The following is a 6,000-nucleotide window of genomic DNA, read 5'->3' as shown; positions in this document are numbered from 1 at the left end:
AGATGCAAGTAAAACAGTTACTTAACAGATTAGAGCATTTCATGTCTAAATAATGACCAGAGACCGATTCCTGCAGGAAGCAAACAATATCTCCTCCTCAGTGGAAAAGAGTGCGTATTCATTGTAAAGTATTATAAATTCTTAAAATTCTTTAGTTGGCAGAGAAATTTAGACAGAGAAAGATATAGTTCTTACCTCTCACTCACTCCGTGGCTGACCGGCCTTCTGCGGGGGGGATGGTGGCAAGAGACAGAAACCCTCCATGAAATTATCTGTATATGCAGTGGCGGATTCTTCTACTTTCATGTTGTCACTATCAGAGTCCAAACTTATTACGAAACGATCCACCGCCTTGTCAATCATTCCATCCCTTTCCCAATAAAAATTCTCTTCCCTTTTAACATATTCACACGCATTTTTCCAATTCTCTGGCGTGATCTTGGACAACGCTTCTTAACTAATTTTAGAACTTCACTGGATTTGAAAGATACATTGTGTTTAGCGGCATCATTTTTCACTTGTGCCCAGATGAACTCAATGACACTAAAGTTGCAGTGGTATGATGGCAGTCGTACTACGGTATGCCGGTACGGTTCACTTTGAGCTAAGGTATCCAGTTCGTACCTTACCATTTAATTTTATTATGTCGTACAGTACGATTTTTGTCGCCTTTGGGTCATACTCTATGTTGTTCTGACGTAACCAAGACTGCATGTCTGATTTAGAAGATGCAGAAGTGGGAGCTTTATTTAACTGTACAGAATGGTAAGAGGCGTTGTCCATTACTATAATGCTGTTTTGTGGAATGTTCGCAAGGAGGTTGTTTTCGAACCAATGTTTGGAATTAACGGCGTTCATTTCCTCATAGGGATCGTTGGTAGATTTTGACTTAAAACTGTGATAGGCTCCTGGTATAAATTCAGAGGAAGATCCAGCACGCACAATAATAAGTAGTCCCCCTTTTCCTAAGGGCACGTTCACTATCGTCACATACCCCAAATTTTGCTCTTCGTGTAATTAATGTTTATCCATGTTTCGGCTAGGTAAACGATAGGGCGGCCGGTTATTCTTAAGTCGCGCATCCTCCTTAAGAAATGGAATCGCTTAGCAATTATGTCGGGTTTCTCTAGCAGAAGCTTCCATCCGAAGTTATTCTTAGCGTAACGGAAATTAAGTTTTTTTGTAATTCCCATACCGACCATTTGCTGCCAGAAAATAACCCAGACTTATCGAGAGCATCACGAATATCTTCCACACTCGGAATGAAATCAGCTTTATACAAGGAGTAAATCTGCCTCTTGATGGCGGCCGCAGTGAACGAGTCTGTATTGGTTTTCGTGGGAGTTCTTTGCGGCCACATTTTGCCCGGAGTTGACACTTTTCATTCTGATTCATCTGCTTCTCTCTTTTCAATTAGAATACGGTAAACAGTGCGTTCAGATACTCCACATGCAGCAGCAGTTCGCTTCGCCACTTCGACTACTCTTATTGTAGGATTTCCGACTTTCAAGGCATCATACTCCTCTACGAAAAACTTATGTACATTGCACACTATATCCCTGGCGTCAGACTGCAGTTTCTTTCCTCTTATTCCTAAACTAAGAATCACGAACACTAGGACAAGTAGACCTAATATAAAGCACAACACTTCTAACATTTTAATAATTATAAAATGATTATAGGCACCTTCTCAAATTACACTGAAAAATGTCGCTAACGCATAGTTGTAATAACATCCACCACTGACAACCTTTCCAGATGTGCTGATGAGGGAGAGGGACGAAAGAAAGAGGAAGTGCTGTTATACAAGTGTTTGTGTCATAGGATTAGTTCAACTCACCCTCCCTGACCCTTCCCAAGACATCAGGTAGCTCTGCCAACATAGACCTTCTCAAGTTATAGTTCCTATGCGATGGCCTGACAATTCTAAGCACCAGACCAAGGAGTTACAGACGACTGTATAATGCTGGTGCAAACTGAAAGATGACTGACAAAGCAATGGATAGCAGTGCCAAGTAACTAATAAATATAACCGAATTTAAGTCATTTGCAAAGCCAAGTCAAAAGACGTAAGTCAAAAGACAAAGCAATAGCATTTGTGGAGATGTATCGAATTCTAAAATTTGGAATTTCTCGTTAGAGATTTCCTTCTCCACTTTGTCCTAGAGCAGCGGTGACCAAACTGGGTGTCGTGAATACATCGTGTAATCAAAGACATTCATACTGGTAAGGGGAGTTTCCTGTACATTGCTCTCTGTCTCGCTCACGTACTGAAGGTAAGCAGTGTCGGTACCATGTTGCTCCACAAACCCTCTGTCTCTAGCAGGAACAGAAGGTTTCGTACAGAATGGGAAGACGAATTTATTCTCTGTTCTGTCGGAGAAAATGTAATATGTTGCTTTGCTCAACGGTTCAATTAGTAGTAGTGTATAGAAGCGACATTACAGGGCATTGCGCTGAATATACAGGCATAACAGGTATTATTATTATTATTATTATTATTATTATTATTATTATTATTATTATTATTATTATTATTATTATTATTATTATTCAGAAAGTGTTACCATAATTCTTATATACGTGCCTCAATATATAGGCTTACATCTTCCCTTGAATGATAAAATAATTACTACGGTATACCTCCATTTTAATTTCTTTTTTTTATATATTTTGATGACTATTATCAGTTATTTACTAGTTATTGATTTAATAATAATAACAATACTGATAGCTTTATCAGTAGCAGTAATAATAATAATAATAATAATAATAATAATAATAATAATAATAATAATAATAATATAGAGAAACTGGTTAAATATTACGTGCTATTTTAGAAATGAAGTGAGCTATTAAACTCCAACAACTGAAATCATCCTTCAATCATCATCATGAAGAGAAAGATGACATAAATAAAATGTAAGGAAGCCAGCTAAGTAGTGGCAGACGAAATAGCTCGTTCTCTTAAGCCTTTCAACGAAGGAGAGTTTTATAAAAGCGTAATAATCAAGGTGGCTGAAATAATTTGCCCAATAAAAGTTTTTAATTAATTTTCAGAAACTGCGCATTTCTTGATTAAGGGAAGAGGATGGTATTTTTTGGTGAAAAATGAGTAAATTTTCAAAAAACAATTTTTTTCCTTAAAATACTCTGTGATATGTATAGAATACATTGTATAATATTTTGTGGGTATTTGTGCCCTTATCGGTTGTTGAGACGCCATTTTTAAACTTCCTGCGCTATGGATTTTTAAATTACACCGCACTTTGTTTGTTGTTTCCGGAACTTCATTTTTTTTTTCAAAACCGAATTTTTCTCTAAAATACTCTGTGATGTGTGTGGAATACATTGTATAACATTGTGTGGGTATCTGTGCCCTTATTGGATGTTGAGACGCCATTTTTAAAGTTCCTGCGCTCTGGATTATTAAATCACACCCCCTTTGATTGCTGTTTCTGGAGCTTTATTTTTTTTGCTACATAGCCAGACAAAAATCGATATAATTTTTGAACTATTAAAGATATATGAATGAAATTTAGAACACATATTCTCTAGACTACTAGGAAACTTTTCTCTGTAACGGAAAATCCCTAATTGATTTCATTTTAAAAATAAGTCTCTCTGTTGCAAGAAAGAAAATAAAAAAAATGTTATTAAATTTTAATTGTTTATTTTACAAATGTAGGAACTAATATCAAAATTCTGTTATACACAGTTTGTAGAGCGTGCTTTTACAAATAAATTGTAACATTGTGTTTGAATTTATCTTTAAAAATGGCTTAGATATATCGAGTTTAGTAAAATCCTGCAGTGGGTACATTTTTTTTTTTCAAATCTGGCTCCCAAATAATTTATTCAAAATATTTATATTTTGTTGAGTTGCTATAGCCGTGAGCTCTCTACATACAAAAAATTAATATTTTACACCAAATAGGAAAAAAGTTTTAAAAATTACCATCGTCTCCCCTTAAATATCCAGAGGAGAATTCAAGAAATTTCTGATTGTATTCATTGAGGAATATAAAAAAAAGGCAAGAAAATTTGTATATATGTTTATTGGTTCTTGATGACAGTAGTGACATTAATAATACAGCAAAGTTTGCTTAGTATTTTTATTCGCGGGGTTGATGAAGAAAATGTTAGTGTACGAACCACCACTGGTTGTAGTTTTCATGCAACGTACCTCTCTCTGCCTCCTTAATTCTTTGACTGTCTCTCGCGTGTGATCAATGCCGTTCGAGTTTTGATCACCGCTGTCCTAGAGTAGTGATGGACAGAATTTTTGTCATCACACTTCTCTAGCTGAAGAAGGGAATTGAAGCCGAAGCAGAGAAAACGCAAAATTACAAATAGAGTTGACACTCTTTAACACAAGTTTGTGTTTTTCGCAGATCATTGCCAAAGGTTTAATCCTTTGAGGAACTATTTATGTATAAGCTTTAGCTGTTGTGATTAGAGACACATTGTAGTGTAGATATTTCTCTCTTGTATAGAAAGAATCAATATTCGTAGTTTGATAATGGATGTTATTACTGCCTCTTAGAAAGATTACTGTGTGTATCTTCTCATCGGTTTTCTTTATGAATGTTGTCTATGTTCATTAAATTTCACTTAGATCTTGTACTCAAACACAGAAATTTCAAGGATTATGAAAAAGGTTGTACTGAAGAAATAAATTTTAAGTTATTATTTCCATTTATAAAATAAATGTATGTAATCAGTCACTTGGGCGAATGCTTCTTAAAGATCGTCTTTCCTATAGGCAATACTATTTTGCCAGGTCACTTTACAGTTATAGTCCGCGTCGCCGTTTTTGGCGTGTGAAATAAGTAATGGGAACGTTAAGGCGAATGTTTTACATTTGCCGCAGTTAGTCTGACAACTGTTTGGCAAATGGCTGATGTGACGTGTATAGAAAGTGGTACCATTCTCAGCTGCACTAGCAACATCCTCACAAACTGGGCACTATACAGGGTGTTTAAAAAATACGGCGCATAATTTCAGGTATGTATTTCCCACATGTAGACAATAAAAATAGTTCATTACAACATGTGTCCGGAAATGCTTTATTTCCGAGTTATGGTCTTCACAACATTGAAATTCACCGGAACGTTTTTCTTTCCGCTGGTCGTTGCCGTCAAAGGAGACATTAAGAGGGCACTCTGACAGTTCATTCCGAGGCGAAGGTTACATTCAGTGTTGTGTAGGCGTTAGACTGTGCGACATGTATTCAAATCAAGAGCTGGCAGAGATACACTTCATGTACGGTAGGGCGGACGGCAATGCTGCGCTGGCTTGTCGTTTGTACCAGGAGAAGTACCCACAGCGACAATGTCCAGATCGGAAGACATTTGTACGTCTCCATTACCGCCTGTGCGAGTATGGAAAATTTAACTCTCCTGGTTTGGGAAGGGGACGACCAAGATCTACAACTCCAGAAGTACAGGAGGAGTTTCTGGAGGCTGTGAACATGACTTCTATCAGCACACGAAGGGTAGCGTTGCAAGTCAGTGTTCCTCATACGACTGTCTGGAGACTGTTGAAAGAGTAGCAATTGTATCCTTATCATTTGCAACGTGTACAGGCCCTGTCACCAGCAGATTACCCTGCACGAGTTAGGTTCTGTCAGTGGTTCTTACAGCAGTGTGGTGTAAATCCGAACTTTCCTGCCTTAGTATTATTTACAGATGAAGCACAGTTCACACGAGATGGCATAACAAATTTCCACAATCAGCATGTATGGGCGTATGAAAACCCACGTGCAACTGTTCCATCTCATCACCAGGTGCGGTTCTCCCTCAACATGTGGGCCGGTATCATTGGTGATCGATTAGTTGGACCCCATGTACTTGTAAACAGACTTACGGGGCAGGCGTACACAAACTTCCTGGAAAACACCATACCTCATGTTTTAGAAGACACTCCACTGATCAATCGTCAACACATTCACTTCTTGCATGATGGCGCTGCTGCACACTTCAGTCGTACGGCTCGCCG

The sequence above is a fragment of the Periplaneta americana genome, chromosome 1, assembly GCF_040183065.1.
Source record: "Periplaneta americana isolate PAMFEO1 chromosome 1, P.americana_PAMFEO1_priV1, whole genome shotgun sequence".
NCBI classification, from domain to species: Eukaryota; Metazoa; Arthropoda; class Insecta; order Blattodea; family Blattidae; genus Periplaneta; species Periplaneta americana.
Note: the sequence above shows the minus strand (reverse complement) of the source record.